The 27,713-nt window shown below is 42.4% G+C and overlaps 1 protein-coding gene across 1 annotated transcript in view; it reads left to right on the top strand.

Moving 5' to 3' along the window:
- The window catches only part of LOC117157699 (cytochrome P450 6k1-like), a 209,024-nt gene that overhangs the window by 136,206 nt on the left and 45,105 nt on the right, over nucleotides 1–27,713 (top strand). Inside the window, exon 2 of the mRNA XM_076619191.1 lies at nucleotides 16,742–16,924. The gene's annotated coding sequence lies outside the window, so the exon portion shown is untranslated. The remainder of the gene's footprint in view (nucleotides 1–16,741; nucleotides 16,925–27,713) is intronic.

Raw genomic sequence — 27,713 nt, 5'->3', positions numbered from 1 at the left:
ATTTAAAGTACTAAAGAAGAAGAGGAGCGGTTGGGTTATAATGACTCTCTCTCTTTGGTAGTTGATGTTCGGTGGTTTGATCGGATACGATGTGCGTTTAGACAAAGGTACAACGCGCAATTAACCCCTTCGTTACGGTACCCTTGGAGCTGTTGCTGCATAGGTAGAAGAATAAAAGAATAGCTGGAGCAAAAGGAGAAAGGAAAATAATATGCGCGGACAAACGTGCTAGCGATTAAACAAACAGTCCCTCCTATGTATTTCTCATCTGTCTGGATTACTTTTGTGCCGTGTGCTTTTTAATACGAAAAAAATACACGCGTGATTATTTAAATGGCTTGCGTAATTAATTATGACGTAAAGTGTACAAGACGGAATAACAATGATTTTATATTATGACACAACGTATACATATGAAAATAAATGAATTATTTATTATTTCCAATCTACTTCTACGGCCACATCGTTAATTCTACGCAACTACGTCAAAGGCGCAGGAAGATATTATTTCTAAAACGTACACTGGTGGAAAAAAGTAAAAGCAAGGAAAGAAGAAGCAGCTCGTAGAGAAGGCAGGACATCCGCTTAAATAAACGAAACATCCGGCCTATTTAAGCGACGTGCTTCAATGGATGGGCTGTGAATGCTCATTCCGTGAGTTACACGGTGAATTAATACGCGCATCGACATCAATGTAATAATAAACTTTCATTCGAAGAGACGTGCAATATCGTTAAATGAACGTAGAATCTGATGACCTACGTTGGCGATATCGAGATCGTAAACGGATAATACAGCACGTACGAACGTACGCGTTCATTAGTTAAACACTTTGCAGCTCGTTTTATCTGCGATTTCGTTTCCCGAGACACACAGAACTCGTTGCACGCATTGATCCATCTTAATCGTTTCCTGATCGGTAGAAAAGATCGCAGTCCCTACCTAGTAAATACGTCCTGGCGCGGATAACAACTTAATCGACGGCAATCTCGCGGGGATCGGCAAGGTCGGGTCTCCAAACACGCGAACGTTTCAATAAAGCTGATCGTACGTAGCTTCCGTGCGGCAATTTTCGTCAGCGAAGATTTCAATCTATGGATAGATCGACGCGCCCCTCGTCCCAATATATCTGTCTTAACCACCGGGAGATTGCATCGTCGATAATGTATTCCTCGACTGCCATAGCAACTAGATGATAGACGACGAAGAGCGCATCTGTCTGGTCACCGAAGACTAGCTAACGAACTATAAACGTGTATATGCACGTCTTTCCATCGTATAACCTACCGCATACTTGGACAACGTGTTTCCTTTCTATTCACGATTATTAAGCTATACAGGAGACGTCGATAAATTCTCCTTTCTTTGATATTCGTCACGGTTATCACACGCGTATCCAGCAAACATATAACACAATACGAGAGCACCTTTCGTAAAGTCGACGGCATCGCTACGACAGCAAACTACGTTAGCAAACAGCTTTACCGCTCCATCCCGAAATATCGAAGAACGAGATGGGGTCAACAGTGTCTCGCACGTTTATATACTCCATAAACGTACACAAGCTATATGTATGTAAAGAGATATCGTATAAAACGCATGAAGAACGAGACGTCTTGGCATAAAGGGATGATTGGATGGTCAGGTCGAGCGGGTGCTTCGAACTGGAAGGTCGTGGGCTCGTTTTCCCCCATGCAGCTTTTCATTCCCTGCCTCCCATGGTACGCGCGTTCCTCTGTCCCGTTGGCTCACTTCCTATCGACGAATGGTTTGTGATTTCGCCGCAGCTCGCACACAGTACAGAACGAAACGACAAACACGTCACGAAGCAATTTTGCGCGCGGCCGCCTGACGGTTGATATCCATCGCTTACGAGATCTGCCTATGTAAACACGTACGCCCAATACTTTAGCGATGTAACAACGACGCGTGTTGTCACGTTGACAACAGTGACAACCTACCGCCAGAATGCACAAGGCGAGTTTGCTTCCATTGCGGCTGGGAAACAGAAGCGACATCGAAAGAGAAAAAACTCTAAATAAAATCCCCTCTCGATCCCTCTTTGACCGATACTCGCCAGTTTGTTATTGGAACAACCAGCGGCTAATATAATTTTTCTGAGGAACAAAGGAACAAATTACGGAAGCTACGTGTTCCCGATGCTCGTCGACAACGAATAATCACGTAAATAGAAATGCCTGTTCGAAACTTCATCGACATGTCTGTGAAGCTAGCAGTAGCATTTCTGAACGAAATTGTACCTTATTATATGTACTTTTATTTCAGCAATATGAATAAACAAATGTAATTCAATCTCTTATTATTCAATATTTATCTACACGAGAATAAGAGAAGTTATTTTTCACAGTTTTCGCAGTAAATAATCTTACGATAGAATTATTACGGGTCGATAGTATTGAAACAAAATTGCCGTGAAGTACGGATAAAATTCAGTTTGTAATAGCCTTTCAAATATTGAACTTTTATTATTATAGACATATTAATAATACGACGAAAAAGAAGAAATAAAATATTTTACTGTTCCATCGTCGCTCCTTTATTTAGATCGATTGGTATTAACTAGATATTGTTTTTATCGATCTACTATCTACCTACAAATATATAGTTTCCTGGAATAACATCAATATTAGATCAGAGTTTCAGTCGAGAAATACATTTCATATACATATTTTCAACAGTTTGCCAGACCGTCCAAATAGATTATGGACGATAGTATATATAAAAGATCTTTTATGTGCAAATATTCAAATACTTTCACAAGCCACTGTATCTCAATCGCAAGTACGTATTAACAGCAACGAGATGAATAATAATAACAGGCTCATAAAACATTCGTTTCCCTGGAGCGTATAGCAGAAGTAAAACTACTACTATACCAGTCGGAATAACTTAATCCGTGTGTGGCCGTGAGAACACAACGAACGACACTTTCCGACGTCCCGCGATGATTGCCCGGTGGGATAGTCCCAATGGGAAACGATTCGCGGAAGAGTGCAAGTTTTTACTAGCTCAGAGTGTAGCTTGTTAACGAAAGAAAATCGTCCGCGAAACGTGCTAACCGGGAGTAAACGGATTCGCGAAAATGAATTCGCGGTTGGCCACATTCGGCACGCCCGCGCCGCCACGGCCGAAGGGAATTTTAAAACGAGAGGATCGCGATCGTGCCGCATTAAAAGCGAATTTATCTTTCCTCCGTTTTACGAACCGATAAAACCTTGGTTAATTTCGACGGCCTTTGAACGAGGAAGAATTCCGCGCGCGTTTCCGCTCCGGTCCGCAAATTCTATCGGGCTCGTTTTCCCGTCGAACCGTTTCCAACTGGCCGATTTACGGCCAGATCGAAGTCGAGATAGCCTGAATCGTTAACAGGACTGCGAAGAGAGACAAGGGTCGCATTAAGAAGAACGCCAACTGGTCAATAGCCAATAGCAGCTGAAAGTCTTGATACGTTTATGAAGCTCGAAGGTTCAGATTAACCCTGCTATACTCGTTCAATCGTTTTCGATCCAATCGCCTTTCTATCGTTAACCCTTTAATATCCCAGTCCTACGATCTAAAAAGTTATCTAAAACGTATAAAATTGATATACACGTTGTATATTGTTATTTTGAAATCAAAGATATTAAAAACGATATTAGATCGATCTGTAGGTTATTGACCGTTTTGTACTCGTGCAGCAGATGCTTTTCTTTATGGGTTTCCTTATGTACAATATTTGAAACGATTTTAGGATATTCTCGTACGCTTTATATAATTTCCAACCGAGTATTATGGTAAAAATGTAAAGCGATACAGGAAGCAAGCACGACGTAATGTTGTTGCGAGCGAATGATGATTCTTCGATGTTAATTTCTATCGAAATACGCGATTTTGTCAAATTACAACGTAGAAATCTACCTCATCGGGAATGAGACTAAAAAAAGGTTAGACATTAATCAGCGATACCAAGTAATATCTAACTAATATTTGGACCATTTTCCGACACAGCTCAAATAAAATTTCATTTTGATTGTTGACAATTCAGTTTGCCTAGAAAAGATTAATACCTATACGTTTCAATTTTGTTCCAATGTTTTCCCTTAATATGAAAAGTCATCTCGTTCGACGAAACGGGAAAGGTGTGCAACGAGATTACGGTACAAAAAAGAATCGTGGCAGAGTTAAATTCGTTATCGGAAACGTATCTTATTTCTGTCAACGTCACTCAAAACATTAGCAGGGAATGATATTGACGATAATTCTGGAACAAATAACTTCGGTAGAAATTTATTAAATAAGTATTACGCGATAATGGTCATCGAATTTATTACCTGTATATCGAGATGATGAAAAGAGAAAAATAAGACGCTAACCAAGAAGAGCGTCGCATTATTCAAACATTTACGCATTGGTTAACGGTAAATTCGAACATCTCGTAATTGGTCCCGGACGTTAAAAATTAAATGCAGAAACATCAAATTAGAGCTAATTACCTTTTTTCGCTAATGTCGAGCGCAGTCGTTTAATAGGTTCGACTGCTCCATCACAGCGGGGAACGGTAACGTGCTTAAGAATCGCGAGTCTCTGCGACTTTAACCTGGCGACCGGCCATAGAAATGGCCTGAACACAGTCATGATGAGGCCGCCTCATCCAATTAACTCGACGTACATTACAGCAAGGGGGAGTAAAGGAGAACACTAAGGCGTGGCAGAGAAAACGTTAAGAAAAAGGAAGAGGAACGGGAATTCTAGTTGGCTGTACCTCGAGGCAGATTACCCTGACACGAGATGAAAAACCGAGAGCAGCGGATGCGCCGCTTGATCAGAGAGAATCAAGTCGGCCTAGAAGGTCGTTTCGTTATCTACACGACAAACAGTCCACTAGAAATAAAAGAAATTTCCCACTCGTTGCGTGGAAACTCTTGATTACGCTTTCCGCGTGACATCGATTTTCTTTTTCGTTTACTGCGTCTCAGTTCTCTTTTCTCTCTCTTTTCTCTCTCTCTCTCTCTCTCTCTCTCTCTCTCGCTGATTTCGATGTCACACGCGTCGGCGAATTCGAAAAGAAAAAAAAAATGAGCACTCAACGAGAGAACAATGACGCGACTCACTCTGAAAACCCTTAATCGAAAATTCCTCGAGCGTCGAGATATAGCCGGGATTATCCTAAGATTATCAAATGTGAAATGGGACATGGGCGAACGTCACGCATTCACTGGGTAGTAACATTGTTCGAGAAGCTGAAGAGAACAGCTAGATCTGTCCGAGGGAAGAAAGAAAGAGGTTATGAGAGAGTATGAAAGGGAGAAGCGGAGAGAGAAGCGGAAATTCGAGGTGTCAGAGGCCCGAGGGCTGAAAAGGAAGCGGACAGATTACAGGGGCAAGATGAAGCGACCTTACTTCATCGAAGCAGCCAGTCTCGGGACGTTGACGGGAACAGGGCCCTTGTCAGCGATCCGATAAGATAATAATTCTCGTGTTATGACTGTACGTCGTCCTTTTGAAGGTATACGAACAAATTCGACCGGGTGTATACCAAAAGGAGAAACCTTATCGACGCGTCAGTTGCTGTGGAAATATGAGATGATTTGGAAAAAGTATTAAGAAGGTCAGCAGGTTTTATCTGCTCTTTTTAAAAATTTAAAGCCAAGAGTCCGATACGGGAGCATAGCTACCGGTAACAAGTTGAAAAGAAACTTCGCGCCAGTCACGAAGTCGGTCTCTTACAGTATGAGCGTGGCGATCGCGTAACAGGAAACATTTAAAAGAGGAAAGTCGTGTCGAAAATGAGACCGAGTTCGTGGAAAACGAAGGATACGCGGCCACAGAGGAATTATGGGTGGCGTTTCGGTTCTCGTCCCAACCCCAGAGAGACGAGACGCGGGAATAGCAAATGATGCAACAGCGAGAAAAGCAGGTGCTACCGTAAAAAGAAGAAGAGACAGCCGGACAACCGAAAATATCCGGATATGCAGAATTGAAAAGGATGACAGAACATTGCCAAACGAGATTTTACGTAATTTAACCACTATAAAATATTTCAGGAGATTCTCATGAAAGAAGGATGAGATTCGGGAAAGGAACGACAGGGCGATTTTAGCGGAAGGATGGGTTAACCAACAGTTTCGATAAATTCAGTTTTACGGCTGTATGAATAGGTCGCGCATCGACTCCCTGTATTTATAGTCTTCGCCGGGAATAATGTCAATGACACGGAAATTGCGGCCGCATGGCGCGCTGCTCTGTGCACGCTGACTGACTTCATCATGCAAATTCAAACTCGAAACACACTCAAAGACCGATAGTTCGCGTTTCATTAAATAATGCGGGCCGTGTACCACCGTGGGATCGTTCGAGCTTCTGCTCGCTCGCCAGTTTCGACCCCGGTGTGGCATGGCGACTAGGTCGGCTCGAAACTTTCGCGGTGCTTCGAGAACTAGCCACAGCAGGGAGAAACCGGAGGAGACTGAGGCGGTATGGAAAAAAAAGATGGAAAGAAAAGACAGAAAAAGAATAGAACGAAGAACACGCCGGGGAACGAGCGAGAACTGAAGCGGACGGGAACGCGCAGACGGCTTGGCGTGGCGAATAAAAACGCAGCACCACTAATAAAAAATATTATTTTATATTATAAAGTTTTACCGTTGTAAAGTTGCCGGTGTGACGCGAATCGTCGTTACAGGGGGCAACGGGAAAACTGCAAATCCGAAACATTCAGCCTGGCCCGGAACGGCTAGCTAAAATTTAAAGCCAGAAACTTTCGGGTTTCCGACAGGAAACCGTCCAACAAAACCCATCTGGGTATTCGGAGCTTTCCGGTTCCCGCACACCTTTGCCCACGAGATGATAAATTCTGTTCTATTAAATGATTCATCGATAAAACGGGTCGCGTTAAACGACGAATTTTCCTCGAATCCAACGCGATACGCGGGTTTTCCTCTGTTTCCTTTCCCGCTTTTTTTTTATTCTTGCTATTGCCTTCTCTATCGTTGAATATTTTACGATCGAAATATCTAAAAGGCATACGCGCTACGATGTAAATTTTGTTCTCTTTGTAAAGCAAACAGCGATATAAACATAGCTATAGCTTTTAATATCGTAATACAACAGTTTTTCACGGCGATTTAAGAACGTGAGAAAACGGCCATCTAAAGGATTACGCGAAGAAATCGTAACATAAAGTTTAAAGAACCCTCGTTACTCCATAAAATTTTGCTTTTCACTGTGCGTTACATGTTTCATGCCTCTTTCTGTGGTTCCTAAGACGCGACAACCTCCGTGAAAAAAACAACATACTTTCCAATAATGCGTTTTAGATACATATCGTCGAGATCATGCGACTATAGCGTATCGTGGTACGCTTTGTCCTAAGGTACGATGGTTGGCATAGTCAAAGTTGTAATTTGTCGCCATGAATCGTTTCTTAGACGACGTTTCATAAAACTTATTGCGAAGTCGAGTTTACGAGACAGGCGATATCTCGACGCTGTTAACCTCTTAGGTACAGTTGAATTTTGTGCGAGGCTGTTTCTCTGTACGGCAGAGTTTGACGCGAATTACGCGTAAACGATACAGCAGCACTGCGATGTATGACGGATAGTGATGTTCTCTATACAGGCACATTGGAATGAAATTTTCGTATAATTAACTGAATTATAATTTTTCTTAAAAATATGGTGTATATACTTTAACTTGAATAATTTACTTTAATAATTAACAATACAATTGAGTGTGATATATTTTAAAGCACGGTAAAGCAATTTTCACACTCATAGCGCGATAGTGTTTTTCAAATTGCTATTCGTTTTCTATTTTGTAGCGACATTTTCAGCTTGAAGATTCTAAAAAATTATTAGGATACGGATCGAAGTGTTAAAAAGAGCATCCAGTAATGGTATGTTTATTTTAACAGAAAACAACAACTGATACCTGACACTGGCGTATCAAAAACAAAGACTATATATTCTACCTGTATATTGTTACCTATTATAAAACATTGCGAGAACAAGAAAAGTATGAAGTACGACAAATGAAATGGATCATTCAGTTCAAACGGTGAACGAATGAGTCAGTAGAGTGAGCCATTATAGTGGCACGTCGTAATATAAGGTGACATCCACCACCGTTAACCAGAATAATTTCATTATTTCGACGGTATAACGCTCGCTTAGTTTACGACCTGAAATCAGGTTTAAATTGGAAAAAGCAAGTGAGGGTGAGAGGTGCGAGATAGATTTTTCCGGCGGAGCAATTTTGCAGCCATCGATTCGATCGAAACTGAACGAGTTTAATAGCGCCCACGAATAAGTAACAGTAGAAAACGGGGACGAGTGATTTCACAGCAAGCGTATTCGACGTCACGTCAATGACTCGATCGCGCGTTTTGCAAAACGTTTCCAAGCGGTCGGATCGTCATTGAAATAGCGGCGGCGCAAACGAGTGCACTTAGCGAACGCATGATCGCGTTTCACGGTAGGCTTCACGTTCTAGGCGCGACGCTTCTAACCGCGATAACGGCGTTTCAACCGCCATAGCGGCGTAAAGAGCTCGCCTGTTGTCAAGACTTCGATATGTCATCGAATCGAACGCGAGTCTTTGTCATTGAAAGAAAAAACGTCATCGGTTATCGTTCGAGAAAGTAGGTTATCGCCGTTGAAGCTGCGCGATTAAACCATACCGAACAGATAAAGAAGAAAATTCCGCTTGTTTGAAGGATTCAAGCTGCACAATACCGCGGTCCACGTAATCATCACGTATCTTTCGAAAAAATCGCAGTATTCACGAGAACCCTGAAACGTGTTCGCGATGCATACATAAACTGATAAACAGCGATGAAAACATCGGTCCGAATGAAACGCGACAAAAGACGTCCTCGAAACAACGAGAATATCAATCTTGACTCGTCGACTGGTTTTGAATCGAAGCTCTGATCGTGGAATCGACGATCGAATGAACTCGAGCGCGAAGGATATTAGGCACAACAGCTACAGGCAACTGTTTATAAAACTTTTTTTTTTAATCATCCATGGTAGTTACTCTGGTAATTAGACGGTGGAATTGCGACTGATACGACCATTGTCTATAAATGAGAACCCCCTACAAACGTATACCATTCACGGCACGCGGCACCTGATTCCATTACTTCTGTACTATCCCTGGTCGTCCTATGCCTGGGATCACTTTAACTCTCCGTTCGACACCCACTGTTGACTCCCACGACCACCTCTTGCCACCCAATACACCCCTATCTCGCCAGCCACCCTTCAAACGATATACGCCACACGTCCTACAGACCTACAGGTATGTTGTATCTACAATCTTCCTGTATTATGTTAGCTGCATGCAGCGCACAAATCCCATGCCGACGGAAACACCAATGTCGTGTTGCACAAAGGGTTATATTCCATTTTCTCATCCCTTCGACGACTCATTCATGGTGGCCTGAAGATTTGGAGCTTTGTGCGATACTCCACTGTCTGTCTCTTTGTACACATCCGGAAGCCCCTTTTAACCCACTCCACCTTTTCACCCTTTCACCTCTGACGTTGCCGCGGTATCTGTTTTCTTCCCCTTTTTCGTTCTCGTTAATCGTTCATCCACGAGCCGCAAAAATTCAAATCCCGCGTTCGTTATACAGAGCTATCTCTCTATGCCTTTCTTTCCTTTCTGCTTTTTTCTCTCCCCCTTCTTTCTTGTTGCATCGACGATCTTGAAGCTTTGTGTCACGGAATCGATGACTCCGACCGGTCTCGTTTCTCTGAATATCGTTGATTCGTTTCGCCGCTGTTAATTCGAAGCCGATCGTCGAGAAACCGAGCACGCGACGCGGAATATCTTTAAATGGGGATATCGTTGCGTGTTTTTCGACGATGTTCCTTACGTTCGACAAAGAAAACTATGAAAACGGTCAGCGATATTTATTCGCGAACGTATTGGAACAGCACGTACCGCAGGAACTTTTACTTTTAAAATACGTCGAAACACAGGACCGGTTGGAAATTTCCGAGATAGCGTGGCATCCCGCCAGGGACGCTATTATTTTCACGCGAGCTCGACGCAGGAACTTCATTACGACTCGTTATTTGTCCATTAAATTGGAAAAAAGAATTGTCAGTTTCGCGAGGTCGACATTAAAAACGACTTTCTCAGCCGGCGGAACGCCCATATAATATGCTGACACGTTTATTCCCTTTGGAATTTATGGAGCACTGGCCAGCGGCGGCCTGGTTTACGCGGTATCGACTGACAGATATCTCGGCACAAACGGACTAATCAAGTATGATTAACTGGCACGGCTTTTATGGCGGCACTGGGACTCGAAACAATTAAAAAGCGCGGCTTTTCGGGTCGCGACCGCCCCATCGGGGGCAAATTCAGCCATTTGCCATCTAAAAATAGCCTGATTCGCGGGTCGGCGCAAAACGTAGCGAGACGAGTTCAATTTTCGAAAGGATACGAAATTAAAGCCACGGTGCCGTTGAAATAACGAATTCGTTATGATTTGAATATTCCTCGATTGTGTGCGTTATCCATCTGCGGATATCAAACGGTTGACACGTGTAACGCAGCATGGGGCCGGGCTTTCCGCGAAAATATGCAATTAAAAACTCGTCGATTGGAACATGGCCGGCGTTCGTTACGATATGAAATCTCTCAAATGCAAAATAACTGGATAAAACACGGAGAATGGTGCACACCAATAAGTTGATACGAACCTGGTTCGTTAGAAAACCGCAATGCATCTAGAATAACCGGCTCAATTACACATTTTAATGGTGTATCCAGTTGACAACGACCGAGCAAGCGAGCCGGCAAAATTCTCCGCGTGCAAACGGACGTCCGACCGCTGCACGATTTATCGAAAGCCGCACGGCATTAGTTATCAAATTAAGCGCCGCGGAAAATATAAGTATGCGAACCGCGTTAAACGATACTGGTGAATGTCACGGTTGAAAGCATCCGGACAAATTTTATGGAAGGCCCGCTTTCACGCGGCAAATGAAATTGTTGTCGAGTAATTACGTTTCCACCTGCCCACTACCTCTGCTGTACAACCTTAATGAACGCTCGTCACCGGTAATAAATAGCGCGTTCCTTGCGTAACTCCTTGTTTCTTGAATCCGTGAATCGCACAACACGTTTAACCTCTTAACGCTCTATCCCCTGCAATGCATACAAAATGTGCATGTTCCGCTCCCACGCGAACTGCAGTTGATATATAAGCTCTTTTATTAGCGGTTCATTTATTCCAGCTCTCGCAGTAAGCTCCTGTGTATCGTAGTTTGAGGTTGTAGATTCATATATTTTAAAGTCTCCTTTTTCCTCTCATATTATATTAACGTATCGATAAACAATTAATAATTATTCTAGTAATCAACGTGAAACCTGGTTGCAGAAAAATACGATATCGTTACCGAAAACTAATGTTGATTCGTGTTTTCCGCTGTGATTTGAATTTCAACGTTTACGTTATAGCAATTAAAAATTATGTTTTATAGCGAGAACGAATCGTCATAAGCGTATACGATACGAAGTTATAATTTTGAAGAGAGAAACAAGAAAAAATCCCACTCGGAAAAAGGAGAGTTTTATCGAGAGAAATGCGAGCATTAAGAGGCTAGTCAGAGTTAAATCTGTTTCGGTCGAGTTACCTCAAACCACCCGATAGATAAAGACGCGGATCGTTCTCGGTGTTACGAATTTCTCGAATTGGCCAACAAATAAGAATGGCCCACAAGTGTATCGAATACAAAAGCGGATAAATTTTTGGACGAGGATACATTAGAGCCATTTTTATGAGCGGCGTCACCATCAATTCGTCCGATGGCTGGCTACGGCACAGCCTTTTGCGAAGATGAAGGGGTTGAAAATCTCGCTACCGCAGAGCGTGGCACGGATAGATCATACATCATTCCTTTGCGAACGAAGCCTCCATATCCTCTTGCCTAACCCCTCCTCGCCCTCTCTGTCCCTCTCACTCTCTCTCTCTCTCTCTCTCTCCTGTCTTTCGTCTTTCCCCTAGTCTCAGCTCCTCTTCTTCAAGCATCCCTGCTGGTTCTGGCGCTTCGCCGGGGCTTCCAACGCGCCCGTCCATTTACCCTTTCGAGCATCCCTCTACGGACACCGTAACACGCCATTCTTCACGTTACCCCACCTCCATTTCGGACGTGCGTGCTTTCTTGTTGCTGCGCGTCTAGCTTGGAAACCCAGCATTTACGAGATTCTTGCGAAAACTCTGTTAAGAAGCTTGCTTCCAGTACGACAACGTTGGGATCGGACCAGCGTCGACAGAAAGAGACACAGCATAAGAAAAGCTGAGAAGAAGTGGGGCGAAGTATCGTTGAGCGACTGTATAAGCGAAGGGATTTTCGAGATGCGCTTCGCTAGATTGGATAAAAGAGACTCTGAACAGGATCCCAGCGAGAAATAAGAACGGGAGAAGCGGCAATGATCGTAATAACGACGGCAATCGGACGAAAAGTTTGCTGCAAAATATCGTAACACGTTTCAGCCATTCTGCCTTTTATTTCAGCGTTGTTCAGTGCGGTACGGTAACGATGAAAATTTAACAGGTATCTTCTACAAAATTTGTTTCGCTGGTCGTGTTTTGTAACTGTTTCTAACATCCAATCAAACGTATCGACCAGACTACCGTTACACAACCTGCTCCTATATTCGTAATATGCACAATTGGAACCAGGAAAATCGTACGGTTGAAAATAACATCGAGGATAATAAAATTACATGGAAGATATTATTTTCTAGAAAATCGAGCTTGCAGGTTTATTAAGTATGCGTGAATTTGTTCAATTCTTAACTACGCTGATATAAATATATGACAGGAGATTATTCTACAAATGAAAATTAGTTGAAAATTTAATTCATACGTCGCATATCGAATAATCTTCTCTCGATTCTCTGCACCTCTCTTCTTCCAAGTTAGGACGAATTCAAGTACACTCGGCAAATTTTCATACCCGATTTTCTTGAAAATATACGTCTTCGACGTAGTTTTATTATTCTTAAGTTTCCTCTAATTTCGGCCCATAGAATCTGTCTGGTTTCAATCATAACACGAATTCAGGACTATGATGTGTACGGGCATGTATTCGCTAATACGCCGTCTCCCCTCTCTGTGATCGGTCGATCCGCACCCTCGGTTCCATAATAGCACTGGGACGCGATCATTTCCGGCGTGGTTCCAACGAAAATGTTTCCTGAACGCGAAATGGGCGACGTGGCGTCGACGATGCTCGATTCAGCGCGGAACTCCGAACAGGAATCAATCGAGATTCGTAGCGTTACGTGATTAACGGTATGAAAGCGCGTAAAGGAAACGCCAAGGCGATCAACGACCCTAATTGTTGCTATTGCCCTATACGTATGTATACAGGTATATACACAGAAGCCGATTCGAACGATAAATTTAATTATAACGACTATTAGGATAATAACAAAGAGTTTGCGATTCGCGAGAATTCTGACCTGTTCTTTTCCTTTATCGTCCCGATTCTCTCCTATGAACGGATTTTCTCGTTTGTGTAGCTTCTCCTGTTCAATCATCGGTGTTCGACTATGTAGGACAATATAGCGGAGAAGCCACCAAGTATAATGGGAAGTAAAACGAGAAAGCCCTGGTTCCGAAACTGAAATTAATTATCGTCCCTCTAACCGTCTTTCTCGTGGAAGGTATCTTTTTACCTGATGCTTTCCCGAGCACTGATATCTGACTCGCGTCAACAACATCCGACTCCTTGTCCTAAATCGTCTATCGAGTTCCGATCATGTTCGTTTTCAGGAGTATTTTGTTGTACCAGCGTGGACGATATTGCTCGAAGGTCGAATTGCGTAAATTGTCTGTCGATTTTGGTTAAATACTCTTTTGATGTTCTTCTGTATTTATGTTCTTAAGAACATAGTAAGAATCTTAAAACTATCATCTAAAAACCAATTTCAGCAATGGGTGTTAGAATACCTAACTGATACCTGCTGAGTATGAATCGAATCCTCTCTTGTTATTGTATTAGAAATTTCTTTGTTTCATTTGTATTATGTACGCCGTATAACGTGGAATATCGAGCAAAACAAATTTTGTTAAAAAATGTAAATGAGTACATGTTGTGATATTTCTGATCAGCAGAGCATGTACAGGACCCACGAAGGTTCACATATCCTAGTTTACCATGAACAGTATTCGTCTGCATTAAAATTGTGTCGCTCCAATTGACGCTCTTCCAGAACAAAATTAACACCTGCCTCGTTTTACCATACAGTTGTTAAAATCCTGCAAGACCATATATATACACATAAATATTCATATCGAAATTTATGAATGCGCTATGAATGCACACAAAGTTCGAAATTTATGGACTGCTTCGATTGGTTTTAAACGCGCCGTTCCTCTAGAATCGTCTATTGATTATTTACAATTGAAATTTCGCGCTATCGTTTCCTTATATGCAATTCCGCGCGATGTCGTTTCGCTGTCAAAATCGATACGCATCGTTGTATCGAACGACACGTGATATGTACCGCGTCTTCGAATAAGATGATATCTTTCCGAGGGACAGAACGTTTCATTTCTTCGCGTCCCGTCACTGCCATCGGTGCACGACATCAAATCCTTTTACTCCCCTTCGTATACGTTTCGACCGGGTTCACTTTAGGAAATTAGTCGGTGGACATTTAATTTCAGATAGCGACAGTCAATATCACGTACGACGACAGTCGCGACAACGCGTTTACTCTGGAAATTAGTATTAATTTAAGTTAAACGTTTAGTTATCGCGTGCAAAGCGCAATACAATTTTCCATATCGGACGCGTACACGCGCTCCTTCGTTTCGCCTGAAGAATATCATCGAAGGAGTGTAACGGTCACGCCTTTTCTTCCAATTCCCATCATTCATCCTTCACGATCTACGGTTTTTCAATGATACAACACGCGATCGTTCGGCTTCTCTCCTATCTGTCTTCTGACCATGTCCAAAGAAATACACGAAAGAGAATGGAATCACGAAAATGGTCACCTTTTGTTTGTTACACGGAGGTTCGATCGTGTACGAGCTCTCGACGTTTCAATTATATTTTCCATAGGGAGGTATACCGGCGATTGGCTTGCAATTAACAACTCACCAGAACCGGCGTGATTAAAGATAGATTTTTACTTTACAGATAATTACCGCTCGTGGATTGCATTTCGAACGGTTCGCCCCTTCGCCTCGCATCTCCGTTACTCGTCTTTTGCGAAACTTTATATTATAGACTATTTGATTCGCGTTTTATTATATAGAATAGCTATATAATTGGATCGACTCGCTAGTGGAATCGTTTGACGTGTAAAAATTAATCCTGACGAGGAAAGTGAGTTCTCCACATAGAAAGGAATTAAAAGTAAGTGCGGAATCGTGTACAATCAACGATCGTGTAACAATGTTCAGAGATACCGCTACCACAGCGTTGTCGCTTTCAACCTGTTAGCAAAGAGAGATATAAGATGATGTTGGCTGCGAAGTTACGGATCGTTTTCACGCTTAATTTAATAATAACTCGAAATGATTGGGATTACGTAACGCCACGGTGGCCGATTTAAATCGTCGATTCGATTTAAATAATATTCCACAGCCGATTCCGCGTTGTTATTCGTATTATATTCTCCTATCCACAGGTTCTTTCGAAATAATAAACGAACAGGATACATAACACTGCCTATTCCTCATTTACCAAATGCCAGTTACAATAGCCATCGTAAACCTTTCACCGTTTGCTTCCTTTGTGTGAAAACGATATCGAAATATTGATTTATTCAATGGCACGTTGCAACGCCAGCCCGAATTTCTCCTCCGCCATGATTACAATTAGATATATGCGGTCAATTTCATTTTAATTAGTTGAATCGGCCAAACAGAATGTAAAATAAATCATCCAACAAGAACACAAAGAGAGAGAGAGAGAGAGAGACAGACAGACAGACAGACAGAGGTGGGCAAATGGTTACACGTTAATAAGATCTCGCTAGAAAATTCTAAAATCCATCAACGATTCTTTCGTTCTCATTGGAAAAAATGAGTGGACAGAGAGTGGTTGGCGGGGTTCTGCTTCATAAATTAACCGTCATATATATTTTCCATGGTCCTTTGTTGCTTACTTCCCCTCGAATACATATATTATTTATACGACTCGTTCGCGAATAATATCGCGAAATAATCGCAAGGTATTTTATTATTAATGACACCGCAGGGAGGAAAGTGGGGCTGCGTGAAATATTAGTACCACTCCATAAATATCGTCGTTCACCCTGACAGCGAGCTTTTCTACCTACAAAAGGCGTTTCCGGCGGTTCTACGACTTTCCTCGTTTCACTCGCACGGCGGCATCGTCAAAGACGCTCGATCCTCGAAAAGAAATATTCAAGGCTTACAGACGGATCCGATATGGAATCCTATTAGAGCGACGAATCGCTGTTTCCATTCATAAGGTCTTCATGAATGATATTTCTTTCCGGTAGCCGGGGAAAACGCGTTTACACCGCGTGTTTCCTTTTTCAACCCCTTCCTAACCTTTTTCCACCCTCTGAACTACCTCTTTCGCTCGGTGGCGCCTGGTTCCTTGCAATTCTATCGAATAAACGAATTCTCGGTGCGCTCCAGTTTCTCCCGGCAGGGGATGAGGGGAGGTCGGGGTAAAAATCTTGCGCCCCGTCACAAAGGCTGTGATTGCGAAAACATTTGTTTTGCTTTCAGATGGCTGCCGCCGTACACGAGTTGCGGAGTCGACTCTCGCCTATCGACGTCGTGGTTCGCACAAAAGCAGCTCCACTGTTTTTCCTGGAGGAAGCAATGCATATCGCGTATTTCACGTCTCGCACTCAAGGGTAAAAAAGAAGTATACACGGAGAGAAGAAGAAGACGCGGAATAAAGGGAAGGTAGGGCGAGAGAAAGAAGGAGGAAAGAGCGAAAAAAAAAAGGAGAAAGTTCTTGGCGCGGCAACTTACGAGCACGGCCTTGTGCACACGTACGCGGCTGATTGTACGAGAGAAAAGAATCTTCTTCCAACGGTTTCGTGCCATAGCTACGGAAATACATCGGTAAAATTGAATTTCGAGGAGAGAAATTCTGCCGTGTTTCAAGCGTCCATGTCGCGGTCCTTCAAACAAACGGCGCGGAGGCGCTGTGTTCAATTATTCGCATGAACAGCTTTCTCCGAGATTATTTTTCGCGGTGTAACGTCAACCATTTGGATTTTTTTCTAAATTTTAATTTAGCGTTTAATATCGTATAAGGTGAAAGATTATTTGTCAACGTCGTTATAATCTGTGGAATATTTCGTTTTCTAAATTATCATTGCGATAGAGCTTTATTTCTGAAACTACCGACCACTAGATATCCCACTATTTGTGGTCAAAAAATCAATTTGAAATCTAAGTAAATCGAATGAATTAAGTATATAACGCGAAGAGGGAAACAAGCTCTCAAATACCTATTATAAACCTATAAAATATCTGTAAAAAGGTGACCAGAATTTTGAGTGGTTTAGTAGTTCCAGCATTAATTTATTTCTCACAGAGTCTGTTGTATTTTCGACGATTGAAAATCAAATGATCTGTAGTTAATAGTAAGTTGTATTTCTTCTACGAATAAGGTAATTTTCTATTAACAGGAAACATGGCTGTGTGGCTCTACAATACCCTATTCCAAAACAGGTGATAAGAACTTGGCTCCTGAGCAAAGTTGCGGTTACTCACAAAGTTATTAACTCCAGAAGAATTTCTCATAACGTTTATAACGCGAGGGAGAATTCACCACGTAGCATTTCCAAACTCTACGCGTGTAGCGAAAACAACCGAACTCAAATACACAGCCGCGAGTACCAAATTAAAAAACTAAATTCGAAGTCATACATCACTGACAAACTTCGAAACGTCGAATAAAAGTTTCATTCGGCAAAGTAATTTGCCCGTGCATAGTCGCGCAACAGACACGCGGTTTTGAAAAATTCGCATACCGCGAGAAACGGATTTCTTCGAAAAGATGAAAAGCACGCCGCGAATTATGTCCGGACTCAAAGACCGAAAAAAGGACCGCATCTTGCAACCGCACTCGCGTCCTTTTGCACGCGCAAGACCAGGATCCTTCCTCGCGTTCGACGTCAACCAACGCAAAAATCCAGCTCGATGAACTTTCATCGAATCGTACGGTGTTAGTTGATATGGAGTTTAAAGTATCGTTAAACGAACGAATTACGTGGATAACCAATAACAAGCTCAGTTCTCGCAACGAACTTTCCGCTGCAAAGCGTATCACGAGCGACGAGTGAGTTTCGTCAAACTAAGGAAACACTACGCTGATTCGGATAGGAAACAAGGCGCCTGGTTGCTCGCAAACACAATTTTTGTTTCCATATTTTCTTCCGCAAATATTTCAACCCGATATACTGTGAAATATACCCCGCGAAATACAACCCCCGGTGACCTCGTTGTTACCAGCTTTGTTCCTTTAATCTATGTTGTTCCGCGGAATAACATCGTAACAAAGTATAACGAGTCGCAATGGTCGATCGTAAAGATGTTCGAAACAGTAATAACCGGATAAATTTCCCGCCTGGTGGACACGGTAGGTACGTAACGGAGACTTTTTAATGGAATCGGCGAACGAGACCAGATCGCTATGCAAATCGGAGGGTAAATATCTCAGAAAATCGGATAGACGTTCTAATCCACGCAAAGTACACGAGCCGATCTAGTTGGAGATGAGGGATGAAAAATTAGGATCGGGTCGTATATCGCGACAATAGCAAGATGTTCTGAAAACAGACGCGTTCCGGCATTCGAAGAAGTTTTAATGTCAATTTGTGAACAAGATTGGAAGGTCGTATCGATGAAGGTAGTTTAGAAATCCTCTGGGATCGCTTACCCTAATCGGTGCCGTCTTTAACCGGCGACCGGGCCACCCCTTCTAAAACCCCACCCTCTATCCGGCCAGATTTCTCGGTTTGCACAATACCTTCAGAAGATCGCTGCGTTTATGGATCCTCCAGTTAGTATGGAAAGAGTGGGAAGGGGTTTGGCTCGCCGCGGGCGAACGTTCCTTCGCTAAAGTATTTCGATCGATCTGCACCAGACTATCTCGAAGTTACCGCGTGTTCTTCTCCGGGTCGTTTTATTTATCCAACGGATCTTTTATTACGTCCAAGGCGCGTGCTGGGAACGATCGGATTTTTTATTAATTCAAGCCATCGTCTATTTCTCGGGCATCGAATTTTTCGTGCGATTCGAAGATAAGAAGCTGCGGTTCGATTCTTCCAGGTAACATGCTCTCGAGAAGGATCGTCTGTTAGGTGGTGAATACTCGAAAACCTCTGGACGGAACAGAAAATCCGAAAATTACGGTAATCTTACGTAGGTACTGCACGCGATCACGATTTTACGTCAGAGGGAACGTTTAAATCTGTACCGCTATTTGCAGGGCCAAATAACCGATGCTACGTTTCGGCTATGCATGCTGCCTTCCAAACTGTTACCTTCGAAACCGCAGATTTCGCAATACACAAGGAACGGGTAGTAAAAAGGTTTTCGAGAATTCTGACGATGGATCGAAGAAGAGAAGAACCGGGTGAAAGAGTTCAAAGAGGGCCCTTTAATCAATACCACGTGAGCCGAATATACCGGACACGCTTGATCATGCTATTCAGCCGCGCACGATCGTCTCGTAGCAGCGTGGTATTCGGAGAGAAATAAAATTCGCAAACTCGTAACGCGACGTGGTACCGTGAACCGCAAGGAACTTTACGATTTCTACTCTAATTACGCCCCTCTCCTCTCCTTCAACTTGACTAAATTATTTCTCGTATACAGCTTGTCAACCTTCGACAAGTTTCGTCTTTCTTTTCGCCATCAGTTTTATCACACAGTTTTTCCTCTTTTATAGAGGTTCTTTAATTAAACAAATTACTTCTCCAGTAAATTACGAAGTCAGCTGCAGACTATGAGACGGCGCTATCTTTCGGTTGTAATATTCGAGACGGAAAGAGAAGCTCGTTGTCGGGTACGTCGATAACTACGTTTCTGCGATCTATTTATTAAAAGTTCCCTTTCGTTCGTTTTTCACCCGCCGATTTTACTGCCAATAAAACGCAGACAGTTTCTTCGCATCTCCTATATCCTTATGAAGTCGTTAACGTTTAAGGTGTATGCACGTCAGCCGGCTACGCGTTCCATGGTTTACGCGTATCCTTATGGGGTCGTTAACATCGTAGTGGCGCGCGCAAAGTGAACTACACCAACCGATTCTAGTCTTTTTCGTTGTTCACGATACGTAAACTTTCGTTAAATTCCGACATGATGGAAGACCAAGCATAGGCAGCAGGATATCCTGTTGCCGATGTTCCATCCTGACAGAATTCGTCTAGCGTTACCAGGCTCACGAAACTGCAATCCGACACGAATTTCAAACGTGCTGCTCGATGATCTCTCGGATATAGCTACACATATATACAACATACATATTGGCTTCAAAATCGAGTAACTATAGATCGAACGTTCGTTCTTGAGTGAAACGATATTATGAAACGTACACCACTGTTCATAAATATCTGTATACTGACAGAGAGCGAGGTTAATATTAGAGATAATTAGGAAACTATTAAAAGAGTTATTCTTAACATAAACTAATAACAATAATCGTGACGGTATTACTTCCCTGTAACAATTTATGGAGTCGATCAATGTGGCTTCCGAACGATTCAATTCTCACAGTTAGCTTTTATGAATTTTCCCATCGTTACTTTGCATAAATGCAAAATCGTCATCGATTCGTCGATTCTTTGACGATAATCATATCGAGTCTTACATATACACTAGAAGGTATCCTAATACGTACGGATGTCAGTGTACAGCTATTTCAAGGTGTAGCATAACCGAGAATACTTCGTAGCACAATTATCTGAAAAGTTGCATGATGGTCACGGTCGAACGAAAAAAAGCCATAGGTCGAGACAATGGGACGCGTAATTTGGTGGCGTTGTGACACAAGATAATGGGAAGAAAGCCAGGGTTAAGTGAAAACTTAATGGCCTCGAGAGGCAAACCGTGTTACGTTCTATTCCCAGTCGTATATTTAAACCGTTTAAAGCATTCCGAATCGTGAAAATAGTCCGATTTGCATATATACAGCCTTGGAATTCATGAAAAATTCATGAGGTCGAGTGCCGGTATACTCGGAATTATGCCTCCTTTACTATCAATTTCTTATTATTGCCCGGGCCACCGTCGACGCGTTTGCGGCCCTAAGATGCTGACTGCGACGAGGACGATGGCGAATAGGTAAATACGAATGGTATTATACCTGGAGCGAGAACACTTCGCTGACTGCGGAGGAGGTGTCTTAACGTTCAAGGTGCATACCTTTCGCTAAAAGGTCTATCCAAGCGTCCCTAACCGTTGTCTGCGGGCTCAACAAATTGCCGCGGTTAACAAATTGCATTATTACCTGGCATACGACACCAGCCTGCATACGGACAAATTAAATTATTGAGAGGGCTGGACGAAAAGCTTCCGTTGAATTAAAGTCGTCTTATTAACGACGGTATTCGTACTCGAAATTCTACTGTCGAATAGAAGTTACGATCCTTCCAGGGAATCGTGAATGAGGCTTGTCAATTATTCAAATTACTGGAAGCATTTATTATTTCGTTGGAATTCTCATTATCTATTCCATCTACTTTTCTTAAATGAGAGTCGAAGTGGAAATATCGATTATACGAGAGAACATTGTTATATTTTATTAAATAATTAAATAATGTATGTATTTTTCTTTTTCTCTTTGGTGACTTTTTTATATGGTAGTTTCGGGAATCTTTTTCAAGAAGCTGCTAATCCACAACGAAATCCTTCAAATCCTTAAAGCGTTTAATATCTCGTAATAAAAAGAGCTTTATAAAAATCGAAATCGATGATAGTACGAGTATACCACGTTCTGCGAACGGAATTAAATAGTTAATCAATTCCGCATATTTCTCTGTTCAACTAGGAGCAGAGAACTTGATAGTGTAGCGAGCATGTGACAGCTACCGCGTGGAATGTCAAAACCTATGTGTATCGCGGTAAACGATAGAACATGAAGAAAACGATCGATCCTTACCGATATCCCGGATATCGATCAAATGCAAGAGAACTGTAAGACATTTTCAGGATTTTATACCGCAAACACGTTCCTCGTTATATTATAAATCGTAAAAATAGCATGTAACATAAAATAACTGTAATTAAATAATCATGAAAGAATCCGCTCTAATAGTACCTTTTTTCTTTTATCGTATTTTCTCCATTTTCATGAAACGTATACGAAATGTCAAATACGCCATGAACTTCTCAAACGACCTACTACTCGCTTATAAATAGAACTCAGATATATTTGCACCCGGAGTCTGTACAAAAATTAGAGATAATTTATTCACGAATGATCAACATATGCTTAAAGAGAAAAAGAAAATGGAACGAAACATATGGGAACCCGTGAATTTGAATAAAATAGGAAAAACAAAATATCTCTGACTCCGGCTATACGTGACAACGAGACGAAACGAACGGATACGTGAAAAAAACACAACGAATTCGGATCTGGGAGACGGTGAGGCGCCGCGCCACATCGCGCGAACCGGATTTGTCAATGATATTTGCAACTGACCATCGTACAAAGCCGATCGGAAATAGGCTAGCAGTCGGAGCATCATTGTGTACGCGGAAGGCTGGCGAACAATAAAATAAATAAAGCGGGGGACGGAAGGCAATTCGCGAATCATGGTCGTTTCGAGGGGAAGAGCGATGAAATTGCTTTTGCAAGAATACGCGATCGGTCGAAGGGCCGCGAGACCGTGTTTTTCCGGCACGTGACTAGAAATCAATTATGAGTATATACAAAGCGACCGGCTATCCGCGTGGAACGTCGCTTCAGAGACTGATTGTACGACGACTCTCTTTGTCAACCAGCCCCGGGTGCGTACGTGCTTTATAATGGACGCGAGTCGAGACGATTCGCTGTGTAATAATGCTAACGCGTTATTATCCAATATTATCCACAACGAAGATTATTAAACGCGGAATAAATTCATCCTCCCCCTTTTGTTTGTTTAGTCTTGCACAGACAGGCAACTTCGATTTGTAAGAACTGGAGGAAATGCGCGACGACGATCAAACGGAATCGTTTCCAACGAAGGTATTTCCGAGACGTCGCGTTCGCTCGGTTTACAATGGGACTCGTTGCGAGATTCCTCGGTCGCGTGGAACTTTTAAATGAGAAGCTTCTCCGATCGTGGCTCTACCATGTTCCACGACTGATAAACAGCAACGGTCAATGGAAATTCATTTATAACGGAACAATTTTGCGGATAGAACGCTGCGAACGACGGAAAGAGAAGGAAGAGAACAAAACGGGAGAAATTTGTCGGGCGCAACTATCATCCGGTAGTTGAAAACAATGATATTCGAGCAGAAGTACGATCGCTTTGGAGCGGCGGTGTTCAGCTTGTGAGTTATGCCCTACTTTTATTCCCGCGTTCCTGGAAAGTACGACACGGCCTAAGAACGAAGAATATTCAACACGAATCGTGCACAGCCTTAAATGTGACTCAGAGAACGGGTCAAGATAAACCGTAGAAATTTCTCGGCGAGTGTCCGTTTCTTAACTTGTTTTCTCTCTTTTCCTACCGTTTTGAACTTTTGTAAAACTCGTAAAAAATATTCCGCCTCAGTGTTGATTTAAATCGAGCGACACTTGGATCGAGCACGATTTTTCTTTCCCTTTCGGTCACTCGGTTTCCCGATGAAAAGAAAATTACCTTAGAACGGGAAATGTTCAAAACGTCCGAACGTTTTCGTATAATTTCGTTAATACCGTTTATGGATAATAACGATAAAGCTCGGAAGATTGCTGGCGAAACGAGTGCACACAGCGGTCTCGTTGCCGCTCGCAATCTCTCCTTAACGTAGTTCACCCCTCTCGCCTTGTAAAACGATTTAAGCCGCGGCGAGCTTAAGGGCTTGACCTCAAACGAGCGCGACATGCCTCCAGGAATTACGCGAACATGATTTTACGAGCCGAAACAGCTTCAAGTATCACGATATCCCTCTGTCGAACGACGCTGATACGCGCCACCCTACCATAACGATTTCGTTATAACTATATTTCAAGAGGTAAACGTTATTCACCATTAACGGTGAATCGAATTTCGTTCGAAATTGCCGAGTCCCTAATCGACTCGTTACATTCCTTATTGGATAAAAATTGTTTTCCACCGGAACTAGTATCTGTATGAATATTAGAGGAGAAAAATACGACAAACAGAAGTTTGTTGATTTTTATCTGATTTAGTTTCGTTAAAAGGATGGATTTTAATATAAAAAGAAAACTAATATAGGACAAGCTGGACGCAGAGAAAGCTAGCGACGTAATATTTCAAATCTGACAACCAATATCTCAAAACCAATATTTTTCCCGAGAGATCGTTATCATCTTGTATCAAGAGGATCGATGTTTTTCATACAGATATTTTTCAAATAGAGCGCTATAACCGAACTTAATAAAAATGTTACGATACTCGTAACATGTGATTAATTAACAAGGTACCGAATTTTCAAGCCTGAGTTATCAAAATTATCGTGTCTTGGCCTTCTGTTTCTCGTCTCATTCCATTAAATATTATTTCCCTCTAATTTACCGATTATTTTCCATTTTGTATAACGGTTTCATTACGAAGGTAAACGTAATCCATGCATCGACGCGGACCTTCACCCCTGTGGCCGGAACGGAAATTAAATTCTTTCTTGAAAGAAAAAGCACGCTCGTTCCGTCTGTACGAGGTATTTACTTGTAAGTTTTACGCTCGCCTATTGTACGAAGTTCGCCAGCGCGATTCCGCGTAAAGGTTGACCCAGTTTTCCAAACTATTCGACGAGTTATTACGAATTCCTTTCGCAGAGGGAAAAACACGTAGGAAGAGAAACGAACGGGCGAGATTTGCAGGAGACGATGAAAGGACAGGGGCGCAGCTGCACGTCGTAATACCTTGATTCCGATACATCGCCACGGGCTGCGGCCTGTGGAAAACCAGTTTACGGTGATATCGAAGGTGTATAGGTGGTTTCGTCGAAGCTGATGTAACCCTTTCGTTTTACGAGCATTCAGCGAGGACGAGTGACATCAAGGAAAACCTATATTCTCGGCTGATTCACTAGTAAAAGTCGAACAGCGACGGTCTCGAGAACGAACGAGTACCATTGATACACCATGCGATATATCACCGATATACCAATCGCCTATTCGATCCCGTTCATTCCACGACACAGTAATAAAAGAGAATGGCGAAATTTCACGCGAGGTAAGATATCTTAGTCGAGTTAAGTAATTTTCCTTACAGTTCACCAAGTTCGATCAATTTCTAAGAGATCTGTCTTGAAAACCTAACTTCCACTTATCAAAGAGAAGAACGTTTCTTGAAATAACGTCTTTGCTTTCAATTATAATTATCGTAATTATTTTATGCGTGGGAATGAACCTTTCTGTCGTTTATTCATACCTTCTCGCTACCAAATAAACTATATATCATAGGGTTTGAATAATTTTCTCGTTTTTCGTATTTCCTCTCGCCGAACATGAAACGCACCATGCTCTCTCGTTCGCTCGTTATATCAAAGACTTAATAGTGTGCCATAACGTACAAGCTTGGTTGTTCTGTGCAAACTTCAAAATTGAATATTAAGACGTTGGAGCTAGACGTTCGAGTCAGATAATCCTACCTTACTGAACGTGTATTACGTTGGCCGAATGTTGGTTCGTTATCGGCTTTTTATTTACTATTTCTTCTCATAGACGTTGGCAGTGCAAAGAAATAAAATAGGAAAGAATAAAGGAAACAAACGATAAAGATACGACGGGAAAAATATTCATTTACGGTGTTACAACGAAACTACCTTTTCTTCAAGCTTGACCTCGTCGTCCGTGGAAAAGCGTGCGAAGCTCGGATGACGAAGAAAAAACGTTGGCGTAGGTTGGTAGACGATAATGTAAAAATGAGAAAGCAGATACGCGGCCTGGCCAGATACGAGGGACGAAATGCTTTCTACTCGTATGCCGCGCAGCTTTCGCTAAAAGCGAAAGCGACGGCGCCGCTGCGCATTTAATGACGCGAAATGCATTTTCCAGCCAACCAGTTTAAAATGGAAGGTAAAAACGCACTAAAATGCCCCCCGCAGGCTTTCTAATTAAAATCAGTTTTAACCAGAACGTACGCGCTGCGTAGAAGTGGATCCGCTTCTATCCAGGTAAACGTAACTGTTGAGCTCGCGAGTACCGTACCCGCTTCTCCGTCTAGATAATCTCATTTTCGATCTGGAACTTGGTTGCGGCCTCCTTTTCAATGCACGGGAAACGAACGTTCAACTTTCTTTGCCGTTTATATTGCGCGTCGTCCACTTCAATCGTTTCACCCTCACGTGTGTATCGTGTGGTTCTTTGCTATTGTTCTAGTAGCTTGCCACACGCACAGCTCATCGATTGTCGGGGCGAAGTTGATTCTCGGAAAATGTTATACCGTGGTACAGTTTTCACGAAAGATCAATGACCGACATAAAGCGGATATCAAAGTCAAACAGCAAGATTTCCGAAATTGAACGCGTCAAAGTTGAACACCACATTAGAGCACGAGGGTAAACGTTCAGCCTTTGATTGAATCGTGAAACACCGTTGTCGATTTCCTGCTCCCGGTGACATACATGGTTCGTTAGAACCACCGAGTTATTACCATGGCGTTGATAATTCGCCATTTAACACGGAACGTATCGTGTACGTACAATTTGAAAGTAAAACCGACGAGAAAACGCGTTTCGCGTTCCGGGTTATTAAAGGATTCTTTTTAAAAAGCCGGTAGTTTGCCAAGGATCCCATAATTTTAAGGATGAACATATGCACCGACCTGCTACTCCTCTAAGATTCCCGTCGGCATAAATCAACGACTTCCACGGAGCGTCGTTTTTCGAAATTTTCGTTCCACCGTGCGGAATATTTTTTCCACCATCTTCCTCGAAGTAAAACGGTCGGAGGACAAGTGGCTAGAAATTCTCCTGACCCCTCGCGAACTTTATCATCGCGATAACCTTCTTCCTAGTTCCATCCTGATGGAAACACTGAATCAGTATGATCGGATATCACATGGTACGTTGAATTCACCCGGTTACTTCTCAGCTCTTATTTCTCTTCTGTTTTCGCCGTGAAAGCATCTCTTTCTTCCTTTATCTGTCTCCCTTTCTCTCTTATCCTTTTCCATCTCTGCCTCTCTTGTCACCTGCACTCACCTCTTACCTCTTTTTCCTTTCAGTCGTGTCATCGATCGCAATATCGCAGAAAAAGTTGAGTACGTATAACGTCGCCCAATCGACCCTTAGTCGCAACAGATGGCAAAGCGAAGCCGAAGAGCGGCCGAAGAAAAAAAGGAAAAATGGACACGGTCTTCCCTTGCGAATCAAGTCGGGTTCACTCTGCTAATTAATCGCCAGTGATATCGCTATAAACCCATCTCCTCGTCGTACATTAATCCCGGCAACTTTTCCTACAATCGTCGCCACTATTCTCATGACACAACCTTTCAGTACTTTTCCTTCGTTTCTCGACCGCTGTCGAAGCTCGACAAAAACTTTACCGGATTAAAGAATTATTTTCGAAAGC

This window comes from Bombus vancouverensis, chromosome 6 (assembly GCF_051014615.1).
Source record: "Bombus vancouverensis nearcticus chromosome 6, iyBomVanc1_principal, whole genome shotgun sequence".
Classification (NCBI taxonomy): Eukaryota; Metazoa; Arthropoda; class Insecta; order Hymenoptera; family Apidae; genus Bombus; species Bombus vancouverensis.
The sequence above is the reverse complement of the archived record's forward strand: the minus strand, read 5'-3'. Positions and strand labels throughout refer to the sequence as shown.